The sequence below is a fragment of the Lissotriton vulgaris genome, chromosome 1_1 (genome assembly GCF_964263255.1).
Source record: "Lissotriton vulgaris chromosome 1_1, aLisVul1.2, whole genome shotgun sequence".
NCBI classification, from domain to species: Eukaryota; Metazoa; Chordata; class Amphibia; order Caudata; family Salamandridae; genus Lissotriton; species Lissotriton vulgaris.
The window spans coordinates 1,387,027,239-1,387,044,698 of NC_141685.1; the positions used below are offsets into that span (position 1 = coordinate 1,387,027,239).

At 46.4% G+C, this 17,460-nt stretch overlaps 1 protein-coding gene across 2 annotated transcripts in view; it reads left to right on the top strand.

Moving 5' to 3' along the window:
- CADPS2 (calcium dependent secretion activator 2) overlaps nt 1-17,460 on the top strand; it is a 2,357,592-nt gene that overhangs the window by 1,700,820 nt on the left and 639,312 nt on the right. The gene's annotated exons all lie outside the window — the stretch shown is intronic.

Genomic DNA, 17,460 nt, shown 5'->3' on the forward strand with positions numbered 1-17,460 from the left:
GTGCACATGTGGCGCACAAACATGCCCCGAGGGCATGTATGTCTGCCACATGGCACTTTTAAAAAAGCACAAAATTGCTTTTTTAAAGGTATTCGTTATTTACCACCAACTTGTAGTTGGTGGTAAATAACGAATCCTTAAACCAAAAATGCACTCACTTGAGTGCTCCCTACATAGGAGTTAAGGATTCGGTAATTTAACGATTCCTTAAATTAAGGAATCGGTAAATTACCGAATCCTTAAATCCAGCCTCCTACATCGCAAAGGGCTAAATACCGGTCGGTAATGGAAAATTTACCGATTTTCTGCCGTTACCGACTGGTATTTGCCCACCTACATGTAGCCTATTATCTTGTTCCCATAATGGCAATCTAGCCTATATGATTCAATTGCGCAAAAGTGTTTTTATTCTGAACTGTAATTACCTTGGAGACGTTTACACCATGAGGTTAGTTATTTCGGTGAGTGTGTACATTTGACTTGTTTGTAACACCCATGTCCGAAAACTCCCTTCACAAGAACATCATTGGGGTGACCAAATGTCTTCAGGATCTGTTTCTTGAAATTACTTCATGTAGTTCGTCCTCTCCACCTCAGTAACAATCAGCCAACTCTAATGAAATTGATTGGCACATACAAGTGCCCTAAGGTGCCTGCAGCGGAGAGGACTTCTGCAGATGTAGGCAAATCATCGAACCACTGAAGGTTAAGGTTTTAAACTCGTTGTATGCTGCACTGTCTTTTGTTTCATGGAAATCTAAATCAATTAATAAATACAGTGATATAACTCAACTCTATTAGAACGCAAAAAGACCATATCCTCACCATAGCAACAGCTATTATAGTGAGGCTCGCTGTTAATAGTCACCATGTTGGTAATTAAGAAACATGCGTTAAGGCACCGAAAATGAACCTTGCATCTGCCTTTGTGCTCAGTGTCATGAGATGATTTTAGATACATCTGGGCTGTTTTTGCAGTGAGCCGCCCTTCGCAGGGTAGCACTGGAGCACTCCTTCAATACCAACGCGCTGGTCTCTTTACAACCATATTGGGGCATTGCACCATCAAACAAGATGGGCGATGTACTGAAGAACTTGTCCCTGAGTTATGTGCACTCAAGTGTATGCATGGCAGCTACAAGTATTATGTGACCAGCTTCATGCACATACGTCCGAGATTCCATGAATTACGTCTTGTTATTAACATTTAACTGCCCACAATTCATTTCAATAACAAAATGTCTTGCATTCACGCAGTTGTTATTGAATCCAATATTTTGATTTCGTCGTCAAAGCATTCAAATTTGGACAGAGCATCGTTCAAAAATGATGGATCGATTTTGAACATTATATGCATGTGCAAGTACACCAGAACATATGTACGTTCCATGTGATTTCAAAACATTGCTCATTACAATAGTATAATAGGATCGTATCAAGTCCGAGAGTTTTGTTTATTAACAACACCGACCACGAATGACATCAAATAAACCTGTTTATCCAGCTAAGACTAAGTTAAAATGCCTCACTTCCCAGTGCAATAAATACTAGGAATCTTAGGGTATTAAACAGGCGGAGCTTAAAGACCAGCATCCCTCATTCATGCTCTTCTATATGAAAGCAGAGGCAGGCGTGGGTATCTTAGTTAAGTCTCCCTAGCAGCAGTCAAGGGCTTGTACATTAGGAAAGGGATGTCCAGGTACAGTGATCCCTTGTGGTGGATGGAGATATTCTTGTATGGTCGGGACTCGGGCAATACGTTATAGCCCTACCGGGAGCTGGTCCTGGCTCATTTAAATCCAAGAGGAGAATCACTGGCCGCCTTGGCTGTAGGGTTGTATTACTGAAAAGGGGAGAAGGCAAAGTGTTTGCACACTAGAGCAGTGTCATCTTAAGGATTTTAGGTTCCCTGGGAAAGAGTATTTTTCGGGTCTGGTACGGAAAAAAAAAACATTATCTATTGCATGCTCATTCAAGCCAGCGTGGTGCCAATAAATTCGAAATAAGATTTTAAACTTTAACCGGGTCACACAAAAACTGTTGAAATATGTCTTGCACAGGGACCTCAAACATCCTTAAGGGGGCACCGAGTGTAGAGACGGAGTCTGAGGTAGAGGTAGGTTGAGATGGAAAGACGTTTAGATAAAAAGAATGGCAATGGGTCAAATACATAGCATGTTTGTTTTCCCAGAGCAGAGGACCCTTAGGAGGTGGGGGTCCTGGGCAATTGCCTACTTTACTCTTGCCTTAAAACTTCTCTGTTATAAATGTGTTTACATCTAATATTCATGGATACTGAGGTGTGTTTTCAGTATTGTAACACGGCAGCAGCTCACTAATGTTACTGCAAATAATATCTGTGACACCCTCTCATTTCTTATACGTTGGGTCCTATTGTGATCTAAAAGAAATCTTTTTTTATGAATGTTGCATGAAAAATAAACACAACATTTCTCTGCCAAATGTCTGTAATAGACTGTCACACATCACCCACTTTAAAAATAAATTAAAGATTAATGATATTCAAAACAATCTGTTAAATAATTATTCAAGGTCATAAGGGCAACCCTCTCTGCAGAACATAGCTGGCTCTATCAGCCCCCCCCTCCCCGACCTCCTTGAAAGGCTGGGGCCCTATGCCAGATGCCACTTTGCCCATGCCTTAAAACGTCTCTTATAATTTGGACAATTGCATCTGTATACTGTCAGTGACCTGGCCAAAGAGGGCATGAAACTGCTGAACTTGAATCATCAATTCAAACCTGTTCTGAACAGGGCCCCCAAAATAGGTTTGGCCCAGGGCCCCCAAAATCCTTAAGTTGTCCCTGCTCCGCCCCATACATTTAGATAAGAAGAGCTACAGGGGTATGTTCTGTTCTGATACTAACACCTGCCATGGACTGAGTGAAGGGTTTGGTGTAAATACTTATGGAAACCTATGATTAACTTGGAAGACACCAAAACAGAACTTCACAATCTAATAACGTCCCACAATTTGTTTCTCAGTTCCTGATCATGGAAACACACCAAACAATAGCCACACTTTCTTCATACAGTGAGACCCTTTGTTCAATGCAAAATCAATATTAGTCCACCAGCTATATTCAAACAAATTGTATAGATCAGCTTTAGCGCCGAGACACCCGTATGGGTAATTGATGCGCTCTAAAAATTGCGATAAATAAATAAATATGTGTAATAATTATCACAGATGATAATAAAACCGACATCAGGGTGTGTGGTTTATACGATGTGCGATAATTATGAATTATTAAAAGTTTTGGCTCTGAAATGGTGCATAACATGCAGATTTTGCTGTTTACAGCTTAATAATCTACATGTCCTGGTATTTACTGGAGCATTTTCCCAGACCTGCTGAAATTTATTTCCGGGGATGCAATTTTTCAGTGCTTAATTTGGGCCGGTGTTTTCCAGTACTTGGCACCAGCATTTAATTGTCATCACCTGCACTTATGACAGCCTGCCACATGGCGCCGGTGCTTGTCTCATTTACAGATGAGCACAAGAACAGTTGTTTATTAACTGAATATATGGTTATTGTCTTTTAACCGAATAAAATACTTTTTTTTTTTAACTGAATATACATCATAAAATAGTAATACCTGCTGCCCAAGCCATTCTTATGGCTTTGGGGGACTGCAATAGTCTGCGTTATCACATTTGTAGGAGTGTGATGGTTGTTAGTAGTTGTGTTGGTGCTGTTACTGGCCACGCTGGCACTGGCAATGTGTGATGCAAGCTGCAGTGACCTCCTGATAAGGGCCCTGGCACTTATTGTTTAACAAAGTAGGCGCTGTGATTTTGATCTCACCCAGTATGTGCCAGGAGCATTAAAAACTGCAAACTCATAATTCTGATATGTGCGGTAACAGGTGTCAGGTAGGGACACTCTTAATGAGGGTCTATGTTATAAACTGACTGCTATGCAGAGAAAGTTATCATATATTGAGGAACTTGGGAAGATCGCCATGGTAGGCATGACCAGGTAAATAGCATTTGAAGACATGTTTTTCTCGTGCACTGATATAGATATTATAAAAACAAAATGTGATTGATTACTGCCGGCGGTTGCTCTGGTTATTTTTTGCAAGTTTGCTCTGTTGCCATAATTTAAGATCTGAAAGAAACACGTTGGTGTTAGATTCCTTACTGTAGTATATCCCCAGGCATCAGCCTGGATCCAGAAAGTTTTCGTCCGCAGTACCCCTGTGCTTCGGTAGGCGTCATCTGCGGCTCCGCGTACGTTGTCGGCGTCGTGATCGCTGGGATGACGTCGCTGGAGTACTTAGACGCCGCCCTTGCGAGCTGACGTCAGTTCTTCTTTTTTCCGCGCCAGCAAGCGCAGATGCGGGAAGAGCGTCCCCTTAGTAATTTTTTGACTAACTTTTTGGACATTTTTGTCTACATTTAGTCGACTCGACTCCTGGTGCCGTTAGGGATGCCCGGGTTCAAGCCCTGTGACGCCTGTCACTAACTGATGTCGGTTACCGACCCCCCAGCCAGTGGCTCTACTGTTTGGGGGCCGACCACGATGACTGCCGGTCCTTGACGTCGATGGCTAGGCGGGAGCATTCCCGTAAGCTACCGAACTCCGGCAGTGGGCTCCGCGCCGCTTGATGTCCCAGTCGAAGAGGAAGTCGAGGGACCGGTCGCGGAGCCGCAGTCATCACCGCTTGTCAGGTTCCAAGCCCTCGCATTCAGGTAAGTCGAGGCATGGTAAAAAGAAGTCGAAGAGACGCCATCGTTCTTCGACCTCCCCTTGCCGGTCGCGTGACTCGGCCGAGGGTTCAGGTGGAGCTTCCCTCGCAGCTTCGGCGGAGCCTGCACAGTCGAATCCAGCCCCACATCCTCCGGTCCATGGGCTCAATGCGACTCCGGAGCAGGTTCGAGACTGCCTCGTGGCCATGAGGTCTCTCTTTCAGCCGCCGAGACCCGCCGCCTTGCCTTCAGGCCCTGCGGGTCCGACTGGGGGTCCTAGCCCTGTGTTGCTGACGGCTTCGGCCTCGGCGCCACCGGCGACTTCAATGCCGGTGCCGTAGGACCCCGTGGGATCCAGAACTGGATCCCAGTCGACGCCGGTTGACCTCACGACTACTCCGCAGGCGCCGACCTCCTCTGAGCCATCCTCGGGCGACTTTGGCCCCAATTTCAGCCCCGGCCTGGGCTCGGCGTCTGCGTCCGACGTCCACTGGTGAGTTGTTCACCTGCGCCCGGCTCCACCATTTCTGCCTGTTTATCAGGACACGGATGAAAGGGAGGACTGGGAGGGGTCTGAGGACCCTTTGGCACAGCAGTGCCAGTTAAGTCAGGACTGGGCAGATGAGCTAGGGGAGGCCAGTGGTCTAGACACTTCGCCTGACACTGGATTTCTCTCTCCTCCTTCCATGGCTATGGAGGAGGGAGCTACTTATGCTGTGGTGCTGCGCAAGGCAGCTAAGGCCTTGAGCTCCCTGCAGCGGCCATGAGGACTAACCTCCTCAACGAGGTGCTTCAACCGCCAGTAAGCTCTTCGGAGCCTCTGCTGCATTTAATGAGGCCCTCACTAACGTTCTGATGGGCACTTGGTCCAAGCCCAGCACAGTCCCTCCAGTGGATCGGAACGTGGCTCGGCACCACCCCCTTGCTCTGGGTGAACCCTGCTTTCTGTCCACCCACCCCACCCCTGAGAGTCTGGTTATCCAGGCCTCCACGTCCCAAACCGCCTTCCCGACCGCACCCCCGGACCGGGAATCCAAAAGGCTGGAACCGTTTAGCAAGAAACTGTTTTCCTCCATCAGCCTAGGTTTGCGGTCTATTAATACTGCATGCCTTTTGGACCGTTACACCCACTTTCTGTGGGATATGGTGACAGACGTGCTGACCCAGTGTCCAGAGGAGGCCAGAACACGGCTCGCCCAGGCTCTTGCCAAGGGGTGGGATGCAGCACAGTATTCCATTCGATGTGGACTAGACACCACAGACTTGGTTGTTACCCCCACCACTTTCTGGTTCCCAAGAAGGGCAAAGGGGGCCTACGCCCAATCTTGGACCTCGAGAGCATCAACGTCTTCCTCCCGAAGGAGAAGTTCAAGATGCTGACGTTCTCTCAGGTTTTGGGTGCCCGAGACCCTGGAGACTGGATGGTAGCATTGGACTTGCAGGACGCTTATTTCCATATTCCCGTCCTGCTGGCCCATCTGCGTTACCTGCGGTTCACAGTAGGCCACGAGCACCTTCAGTTTACTGTGCTCCCCTTCGGCCTCACCAGTGCCCCACGGGTGTTCACAAAAGTGATGGCGGTGGTCGCAGCTCATCTGCGCAGATTAGGGGTTCCAGTCTTCCCCTATCTCGATGACTGGTTGTTGAAGACGGGCTCACACCTGAGTCCCTCCCAGAAGCTCCCCTTCATCGGAGCGGTTCTGGACTCGGTGCAGTATTGGGTTTATCCTCCCTAGCAGCGGGTTCGGGATATTCAGGCTCTGATTCTGATCTTTCAGCCTTCGTCCCGACTTTCGGTCAGGATGGGCCTACGGCTGCTGGGTCTGATGGTCTCCTGCATCCTGCTGGTACATCACGGCAGGTGGCAGATGCAGGCTCGGCAGTGGGACCTGAAGTTCCAGTGGGCACAACATCAGGGCAACCTGTCCGACCACGTCCTGATCTCGGAGGGCACTGCAAAACAGTTGCAGTGGTGGCTCACGGACCACGTTTGGGTCAGCGGCAGATCCCTCTCCCTACCCCAACCGGAGCACACAGTGGTGATGGATGCGTCCCTCCTGGAATGGGGGGGCCACATGGGAAAGGCGGAGATCAGAGGCCTCTGGTCTCCGGCAGAGTCCCAGCTCCATCTCATCCTTCTGGAGCTGCGGGCAATCCGACTTGCACTGATGGCATTCCTTTCCTCTGAAGTGTAGTGCAGGTGTTCACAGACAACACCACCTCCATGTGGTACTGCAACAAACAGGGCGAGCGGGGTGGAGTTGTGGACCCTTTGTTAGGAGGCTCTGCGCCTCTGGATGTGGCTGGAACATCAGGGCATCACCCTGGTGGTTCAAACACCTGGCAGGTTCTCTAAACGCCAGGGCGGACAAACTCAGCCGTCGGTGCATGATGGATCACGAGTGGCGTCTAGGTCTCTTTCAGCAGTGGGCAGAGCCTTGGTTAGATCTATTCGCAACTGAAAAGAATGCGCAATGTCATCAGTTCTGCGTGTTGGAATTTCCAAGGCGGCACTTGCTCGGCGACGCTTTATATCGCGAGTGGAGTAGCGGTGTGTTATACGCCTTTCCGCCTATATCACTTCTGCCCAGAGTGCTGAAGAAGATCAGGCGCAACCTGGCCCAAGTCATCCTTGTGGCTCCGGATTGGGCACAAAGATACTGGTATCCCGAGCTTCTCAGTATGTCAATCGATCCCCCGATTCGACTGCGTCTTCAGGAGGATCTTCTGTCGCAGCAACAGGGGACGGTCCTCCCCCGAACCTGTCCAGCCTCCACATATATGCGTGGAGATTGAACGCTCCAGCCATCCTCGCTGTTCTGCGAACCGCTATCTAAGGTTAAGGACATCCCTTTCAGGGCCCTAGTTTCTTGGCAACAGTGTCGGTTTCTTGCATGGCTCTGCATTCCTTGCGCGGAAAGCTATGTACAGAACTGACGTCAGCATGCGAGGGCGGCGTCTTATCCTCCAGCGACGTCATCCCGGTGATCATGATGCCGACGCCGGACGCGGAGCCGCAGACGACGCCTACCGACGCGCACAGGTACTGCTGACGAAAACTTTCCCGACCCAGTCTGACACCTGGGGATATTCTACGGTAAGGAATCTAACACTAATGTTTCTTACAGATATATTGTTACAGAAGGTAAGTAGCTTGTGCTTCATCCTTAATTTAACAGATGTTGTGGTGTTACCCTCTGATGCCAACTTTTGAAGTGCCCACTGATAGATTTAAATTCCATGAAATGTGTTAGCTCTGTTTTTCTCTTGCCTCTCCTCTCTGCTCCTTCTGTCGATGTCACTGTGAGGTGTTTGACCTCAGTAGAAGTAAGTCTATGTAAACTGTACCCCAGCCGTTTATATCACTTCCTGAATTTACCTCAAAAAAGTTTTGTAGCAGAAACCTTGGTATCTTCTTCTTTTATCCAGCTGGAACTCTACGAGATGTATACATGTTGTTCTAAGCAGGCAATTAAATATTATTCTGTGGTGTCAAACTTATTCAGAATTCTTTGAAATAGTATTTTTGCTACATGATGATTGCGTGACAAGTGCCTAGTAGCAAATGTTCGAAACTCGCGTAATGGTCATAAAACGTTTTTTTCCTAGACTCTACTTGTAAGCAGGAGGAATTTCTTTGGAAAAAAAAGCCCTTTATTGTCCAGATGGTCAGAATTCCATCAGATGGTGTTTGTCACCCTTCAGCATTCAGATTAACAGGCTGCGAAATTGAATACCCCCAAAAGTCTGGTTTGCTGTCTGTAAGAGAGCAGTTCTTAAGTGTGCAGTGAATGGCTTGCTGACACTTCACTGACTTGGTCCACTCAGAAGAGCTCGGAGCTTCAGGGCAGAGCTGAATCTTCTAATGAGCTCCAGGATCCCTGCTGGCTGCCCATGTTGTGAGTAATCCTTCCTCCTGCTGAGCTGGACCAATCTCGACATACACAATTGGGCACTGATTAGTGATGGCTTCCTGTGCTTGCGTTCCCTATTCCATCAGCTTGTTAACTCTCACCAGCCTGCTTGGGCTATTGTCACGACATGAACCAGAAAGCTTTGCTTTAAGCATTGGTTTGGGTGCCGCACACTGATGCATTCAATGTCTTTGCCAGGATGGAAGGCAAAATTGGCCCCGCTAGGATTTCTTTTTGTGACCTGCAAGTCTCTGCAAATGTTAGTGGCAAGGCTCTGTGATATCTCCGTCAACATAGCTGTTTTTTTGAGAGGCAAGGCTGCTAGGGTGGGAAATTGGAAATATGCATGTATCATAGAGTATATCAACCCATCAGCTTGATTTCCTACCCGCACATTCCGAAAATGTTTGTCCTAAAACCTGCCTTGAACCAACTTTGGTCTGGGTGTGCCAGCGACAGGCAAATGAAGCAGCACAGCAGAGGGTATGTAGAATTTTAATATTTACCCCTATAGTGGACTCACTGAAGGTGTTTGATGAAAATGCTTCTGTGTAGATTTATGGATAATGACGGAGGCACCTAAAAAGGCATTTTAATCTAACAATGTCCCAAAGTTTACTTCTCAGTTTGTGATCATGAAATACTCCAATGTCAACATGTGTTTCACAGTGATTACCTTTGTTCAAAGCGATATCAAAATTGGTCCAAGAGGGTACAATCAAATAAAATCTATGGGTCTCATTATGAGTGGGCCGGTCGCTGCCTAGCTTCTAAAATCCAAATTGAAGGCTGTCAATCCCTTATCCTTGATTATGATGTCGTTTTCATGCAAGAAACATGGGACCTGAAAGAGGAAGCCTTCAATGGATATACATGTTTCTGTCTGCCAGCGATAGCATCACCCTCTGGACGGGCCAAGTGTGGGCTATCAGCCTGGTTTAAACTTAACATTGGCTGTAAAATGACTCCCCTTCTTTTAGACCAGTGGGAGGCGCAGGTGTTCTGCCTTTATTGTAATGTTAATTATTGTATTTACATTATCAATTTTTATAATAGCAATTTTTCCAGCAAGGGCATCTGAAATTTTCAGGGTTTGTTTTCTACAAGTGACATGTTAACTGAAAAGGAGACCCGGGCTGAACGTCCTTTTAACCTACTGGTGGCAGGGGATATTAACGCTAAATTAGGGCATCAGCCTCACCTAACATCAACCCTTTTTGCTCTCTTTAATTGAGAAGTTGATCACAAGGATATAGTCGCTCGGGGACGCATAGTGTCTTCCTCCCTGGCTGGGCGTGACCTTGTTAGCAAGGCCCATAATTCTGCTAGCCCTGATTTTCCATCCTTTATAGGAAGGGGTGCTGGGAGCAGTATAGCATATGTTTTTACCTCCCGGTGTATGTCACTGAATATTTTAAGTAGTAAAGTGCTTGCCCAGATCTATAGTGATCACAACCCCATTGCAATACAAATAGCTGTCCCGTTAAAGTGAAATAAGCCTAAAATCCTGCCTCCTCAAGCACTAACCGTGATGGATGCTGGACAAAGGGCTGTATGGAGAACAGCAAATCTGAAGTGTGTTATGTCTCAAGTGGTCTGTAGACGCCTGTAATTTAGAAATAGGAGACCCAGTATCTACACTAAGCCATTTTATTGATCTTTTAACATGGATTATAGGGACGCTATCTAAAACTTGGATTCATCCACGTCCCTATGCTAAATCCTGGTTTGATAAGGAATGCAGATTGGCAAATGAATCCTTGCGTAGGGCCCTAAAACAATGTCCCAGAGACCAGGTTGCAATTGCTGCAAATAGAAAGACTTATCAAATGGCACTAAAGACAAGCATTGACATAGCCAATAGGTCTCGCTTTTGGGACGTTATGAGTATTTACTTATGCAGCACAATATCCTTGGTGCAACCACATCAACTGTTGCACGGCTAAACACTTATAAGATCCCAAAGGCGAGACATATTGGCTATGCCAATACTTGTTTCACTTCTAGGGAGGTGCTGTGCGCTTTGCCAAAGCTCAGTACCAGTGCTTGTCTTATTGATTCACCTGGTGGTCTGGTGGAAGAATACAACAAATAGGGGTTGAGCAACGAAGGGACAAACTCAAGCTGGACAGCCTAAAACAAGCACAGCCAACAAATAGAAAGCAAGCAAATGTAAGTTACAACCCACAAAGCCATTGGTAAGCATTGGACGTAATGTATTCCCAGGAAAGCTTTCGTTAGCAAACCAGACCCCCCTAAAAAGCATTCGACCTGAGATGAAAGTGTGTGTCCTTGGACAGAAGAATTTGTAAGCCCTTTATCTGGTGTGACCCCAGGCAAATGTCTGGCTCTGCCTGGATATCAGGCCTGCCTGTGCATGGTCAATGTCTTACAAAAGATTCATCAGTGGAAGGGAGATCTGCAAACCCCTCAGGTCCATCTATCTAGAGACCAATACTGCAGCTGGGCCACACTGACTACACTCTGCCAACAAGGATGTACCTTTTCTCCCATTTCTACCTTCTTAATATACGCCATTTCAGTTCTTATTTTCTGTAGCTCTTACGATTTTTTTCATTGAAAAAGTCTTGCAGAATAAAGAACATCTTAGCCGAGCTACTGAAAAGTTACAGAGTAGTTCACACTGGGGTCAAACAACAACTATGCTGATAAAATGCAGCAGAAAACTAGCTTTAGTTGGACCCTATTCATCTGTGTGTGTCTGTCTTGTCTGTCTGTCTGTGGATGGGTGAAACTGAAATACTGCTGCTCGGCTCTGTAAAATAGTGGCCTAGTCCTGGGGTCGTTGGCAATGATGACACACTGGAGCTTGTTAACAGTAGTGGCCAGCTCCAAACTAAGCCACGCCCAGAGCCCTGGGCTATTTATTGCCAAACACACATTGTCCTGGTGTACGCCAGGCAAAACCATTGTATCACGTTCACGGGGCAGTGGCTTGGGGAGACCACCCCTCAGCATAGCAAGAGACGTGGAATGTTCCATAGTCTCCACAACATTACAGGCTCCCCGCCCACTGAAGAACCGGGTTTTAGAACCCAGCGGCGCCATGGGCACGCCCAAAGTCTTCGGGTTCACCTGTCTTAGAATACAGAGACACGGGATACTTCTCGGTGGCATCAAAGATCGAATTTATTGGCTGCAACCAGAAACAGAAGTCCACGAAGTACAACACGGGTAGATTCGTAGGAGACCGCTCAAATTCGTAAGGCAAGTCATCCTCTTTTATGCCAAAAATCATATTCTGGACAAACACCCACTATTTACAATTTGTCCAATCACAGGTAACATTGCAAAAGGTATTGCATGATGACAAACCCACTTTTCAGTTGTCCGGCCCACCATTATTTACACGGGAAAGCCCAACATTCCTTCTTGCACAAGCCGGACAAACCCATAATAAAAGACCACAACCCATATCATAAATAGACCATAAAAGAAGGAACAGAAACAGATAAGAAGCAGGATAAGGGGTGTGTGTAATAAACTCATCAATGTCCTGTGCTTTGATCCTCAATCTCGATCAACTACCGGGCAAGGAACTGGCTTAGCAAGGTCAGCTTCAGGCGATGGGGTCAGTTCACTCAGGTCATTCAGAAGTCAGCTAACGTGTACGTGTACTAAAGACTCGTTCGGCCGTAGTCATCGGCGTATGTGAGGGCAACCACAAAATGGAACCCAGGGTTTGGAACGAAAATCCCTAAATACACAATGATTCCATCGGTCTAACTTGACGAAATCACTCGTACTTGCCGTACTCGCTAGTTACGGTTCACTACTATCAAATTTGTAACGAAACCATGACGTTTATAAAACGGGTTCAGAATTCACGGAACCTCAGACCCTCCTTTTGCCCTTACATAGGCAATAACCTAAACTCACGTCAATCTGAATCTAGGTCTATATCAATCTTCATCAGACCATCAAGGTGTTGCTGGAGCATCATTCTATTGCTCAGTACTTCTCTCGGGACAGGTCTCCTTACACACGTAGTAGCACAAAGGCTACATATAGCAGGAGCACACTGTACACTAAGACAAAACGAGAAAAGAATAGCTAAAGCCATCCCAATGATCATCAGAATCTTCCATCCCCAAGTGGATAACAATCCCCAAAACCATCCAGTCAACGACCAATCTCCTTCGTCCACATGTACAGACTCGGAGATTTTATGTAACTTAGAAATGGCTTGGTACACTGTAGGAGCATTGTCTGGTATGAAAACGCAGCAGCTCGATTGGATAAGTTTACATACTCCACCTCGATTTGCAAGTATGACATCTAAAACCATGCGATTTTGTAATGTCATAAGGCGATCCGATTGAAGCTCAGCAGTCAAATTACTAAGGGCACCGGCAGTCTCATTTATGGTGGACTCAACCACGCTCGTCAATTGCCGTAAGTTTCTACTGTTTGCCATAGGCCCCCAAAACGTCAGGAAACCCTTAAGAAAGTATCCCAAATCTTGTCCCGCAGTATCTTCCTTATTGAAGACACCTCTAACAACTCTCGTTCTGTGGTAATCTGTGGCTGCAGTATACGTAGGGGGTAACAAATACGCAACATAACATGTTCCCGAAAAATCAGGGGGCAACCATGTATATGCTCTATCATAGCAGACAAAATACGTGCCCTTAGCTGCTAAAAACGGTGGGGAAGTCTGGGACGCAAAAACATACATCTGAGTACAAGCACTCTTCCCCAATTGAGCTCTCGGGTTCTTGCCATTGCCTTGCAGACAAAAATAACCATGGTGGGGTACGATTCAAATCGGAGGTGACTTTTTCCGTCGCTGCTTTTCACTCAGAATAACACTATATCCAATCACGTTCCATCCGATATAAGCTAATACCTCATCTTTAGGAATAGTCCCATATGTATCGATATCACTGATCATATCTTTTATTCCCTTCACTAAGGCACTATCACTCGAGTTATCTTTCATGGAACGTAGGGGATAGACTTCGTGGGCATAAATAAACATCGTCTAATACGCCGATACAGACTCATTATAACTAAATGGCAGAACCAGATAAGGAATACCTCTATCCGTAGTATGTGGCATGAGACCACACACCCAACAATTAGTGGTGTTCACTACTAACTGATGTTGATGCAGAAGCTGTACAAAGGAATTATTAACATACTCTGATGTTCTAACCAGTTCATGTTCAGGCAAAGAATGAAAAGAATGCAAAGAAGTAGTAGTAGGAAAAGACATAGGTTGGGAGGTGGGTGCAGATGTCAATTGGCTAGTGAAAACAATCCAACCCACCAAAGACAACGTCATGCTAAGAAATACCAAAAGAGACGTTATTAAGAAACATTTGCTATGCATAAATTTACACAGTTTCGTCTTAAAGTTCGTTTCTACAACAACTCTCTCGATCTCAAAAAACTCCATCCTCTAACCGTGCTGTTCGCGGCAGGTGGTTATCTTCACTCAGGTGTACGTCTGTAAGTCCAGGGAACGCCCTAGAACAGGGGTCTCCAACCTTTTCTGTAGTGAGAGCTATTTCTGATCAGCGAAAATCATCGTGAGCTACTAAAGACCAACCAGCTAGCGCATTTTATAAGAGACCCCCCTCGACACCCTCGCAATGCAACCAAGCACAGAAGCCATAGTCGTCACAGTACTGACTGCTAACCTGCTGAAAGTACTTTTCTCTATTCACTCTGACACATCCTGCATTAGAACTTTTCAAATAAAGTTACCCAAATATGACACTGGAATGCGAAACATCTCTCACAAGAGCTCTCAGCCTGGCTAGGAATGTGGTATCAAACAATCAGTACAGGCAGCACCATGGACAACTGACCACTCCTTGATCACTAAAGGGCAACGCTGTCACACCCATTTGTGATTAAAAGTAATATAAATGCCTATTCAATGGCTTTTTGTCCACTGAACGACCTACTAACTAGTCAGAGGCACCTTGGACCTGTTGCTGATGGCATTGCTAAAATCAGATACATCTTATCCAGATTTGTACCTCTCCAAACATTTGTGTTCCAGGGTGTGGGTCCGAACCTGGCACACCTCACTCCTCCCACTCTATATAACATTTGCATTGGAACTGGCATCTCTGATAACCTCTGACACTGGGGCATGTAGGTATCGAACCAAATACATCCCTCGTGGTACCTTTAGGTGCCACATGGACTCTGTCCTGCAGTAATGCGGGAGGGGAAAGTTCACTCCTGTTCCACCAGTTGTACCCGCGGTGCAGCACACAACCTGGGGTCCTCTTGAGGAATACTGTAGCAGAGCTGTAAGAAAGCTGTCTGCAGTGCTCTTAATGTAGCACTGAACCTGTACCTTAGATCACCGCTAAGGGCTGAGCTGAAGTTGCGTTTCCAATCCTTTTCAATTTAGGCTGTTTCTGTCCCCTGCTGAAGGAGAAATCCATCCGTTTTTTTTTTTAGTCAGCCGAGGTATTCGGTAACGTAAACCCAGTAGCGCCCCAGCTGTCTCTAGGCACCAGCATTCACACCACAAGAAGCTGCCTCGAATCCATGAATAATTGTCTCCTAAAATATGTAAATATACATTTCTGTTGCTCTATTGCTGTCAATACCTGGTGTGCATTTTAACAGACTTTATTATGAGTGTAAGATTCACGGGGTATGAGACATCAAGCAGGGAAAATTACCCTTTCAGGCCAGGCAGACTGCTCTTGTTGTTTTTTTCCCTCGCTGCCCCTCCAGCTGCCACTACTCGCAAACTAACAAACTAAGAAATAACAACTTTTTGAGGCCAGGACTTACCAATTAATGGGCTGCTCCTCACGCAAATCAGAGACGTGGTGCCGGACTTGAAAAGGTAGGCCACTTACACGCTACCAAACTTTTCGGCCCCTTTTAGCACACGTTGCGCAGGTTAAAAGCGTGGTGCCAGACTGCAAAAGGACGAGGCAGGTGGCGCAGAGATCACGCAGATGACGAACTACGTCGTACTCTTAAGCCTGGCCCAGCTAACTTCAATTCAGCCTATCGGAGTAGCTGATTTTGGTGAGGGCGGGTAACTGCTATTAAAAAAAAGCCGAAAAACGTAAAATGACCAAAAAGGGTTACAAAACTAGGATGCTGGAGTGAGCTACTCACCGGACCTCGGCGAGCTACCGGTAGCTCGCGATCGACCGGTTGGAGATGCCTGCCCTAGAACAAACCAGAACCGTCGACCTTACGTCTACACGGCTTGACACTCCAAGGCTTGATACCGCGACCCTACAGCTGAACCCGGATGGCGGTTCAAAAAAGAAAAATAGATCAAAACAGCTTTTCGGATGAGAGAGTGCAGTTTTCAAAAACAAAAATAAATCCCTTTTTTATTTTTCCATTGTTTCTTGGCCGCAAATTATAGCGGTCTTTACCAGGCACAGTTTGATCTCGAAACAACAACTCAGGCTCAGTGGTGTCCAGTCTCAAAGAAGGAGGCACAGCTGCTTGCAAAATATTGTTGTCCTCTCGTTCAGACCTTGTTCCAACCAAACGAGCTTCGCTGAATGGCACAAATCTCGGCACTGTCTCTGTCTCTGAATCGCCCACACCTTCACGGACCCACTGGTCGTACGGCAGAGGTAAAGCGACCCTCTTACAATGTACGCCGTGGATCCAATTTTTCTTGCCGTGGACTCTCACTGAAGTTCGTGTTGACAGGAGCACCTGGTGCGGACCTGTCCAACAGGGCTGATCGCTCTTGGTCCGTTGAAAATTGCGAACGAGAACCCAATGTCCAGGTTTGATAGCGTGGCCTGGATCTTCAGATGCATGTGGGAGGTTATCATGAACCTGTTGATGTAAGACACGCAATTTAGCCGTCAGGTCATACAAGTAGTCAATCAACACAGGATGTTCAATCTCACTAAATTTTGTCGGCCTTGGCACTCCCCACACATTTGCCGGGCGACCAAACACGATCTCATACAGACTAAGGCCTACTCGGGAATGCACTGTAGTTCTAGTTGACAAAAGTGCCAATGGCAGAGCATCGGGCCATTGGAGACCAGAAGTCGCCTGAATCTTGGCTAACTTCAGCTTCAGAGTGCCATTATAGCATTCGACTAAACTAGCTGGTTGGGGGTGATTTGCACCATGGAATTTCTGCCTAATACCCAAAACCTCGCACACTCTCTTCATTACGAGCCCACAAATTCACTTCCATTATCACTCCACACCATCCTTGGCAAACCGAATCTAGGGAAAAATTCCTTGAGTAAGACTTTGGCTGTGGATAAGGCAGTATTATCTTTTAGGGGGTATGCCTCTACCCATCTTGAAAAGGCACAGACAACCACAAGGACGTATTTTAAATTATTACATCTCTCCATATGGATATAATCCAATTGCAACACCTCGAACGGATACGTCGGAGGCGCAAAGTGACCAGCTGGAGTTGGAGTTCCCTTGCCAGGATTATACATCAGACAGACCATGCAATTCTTGACCAGATTCTCCGCACACTTAGGAATTCCAGCATTCTCCCAAACTGGAGCCAACAACTTACAAATCCCTTTCGCACTAATGTGAGCCATTCCATGTGCCATCGTAACCACTGCAAGCACATACCCATCAAGCTACAACCATCGCTGATGTTCTGACAACTCAATCCAACAACCAGTCGAATCCAACTTTCCCGTACTCTCTCTCCACACACTCAACTCTTTCTTCGTAGCTTCAGCCTGAATCAATTTCACACTCTCTATTGTATCTTCACACATTCCTCTATCCGGAACCCATCTCGCTGGACCCGCAACGTACATTCGAATCGTCACATCTTTCGCTACTTCATCCGCAAACGCATTACCAC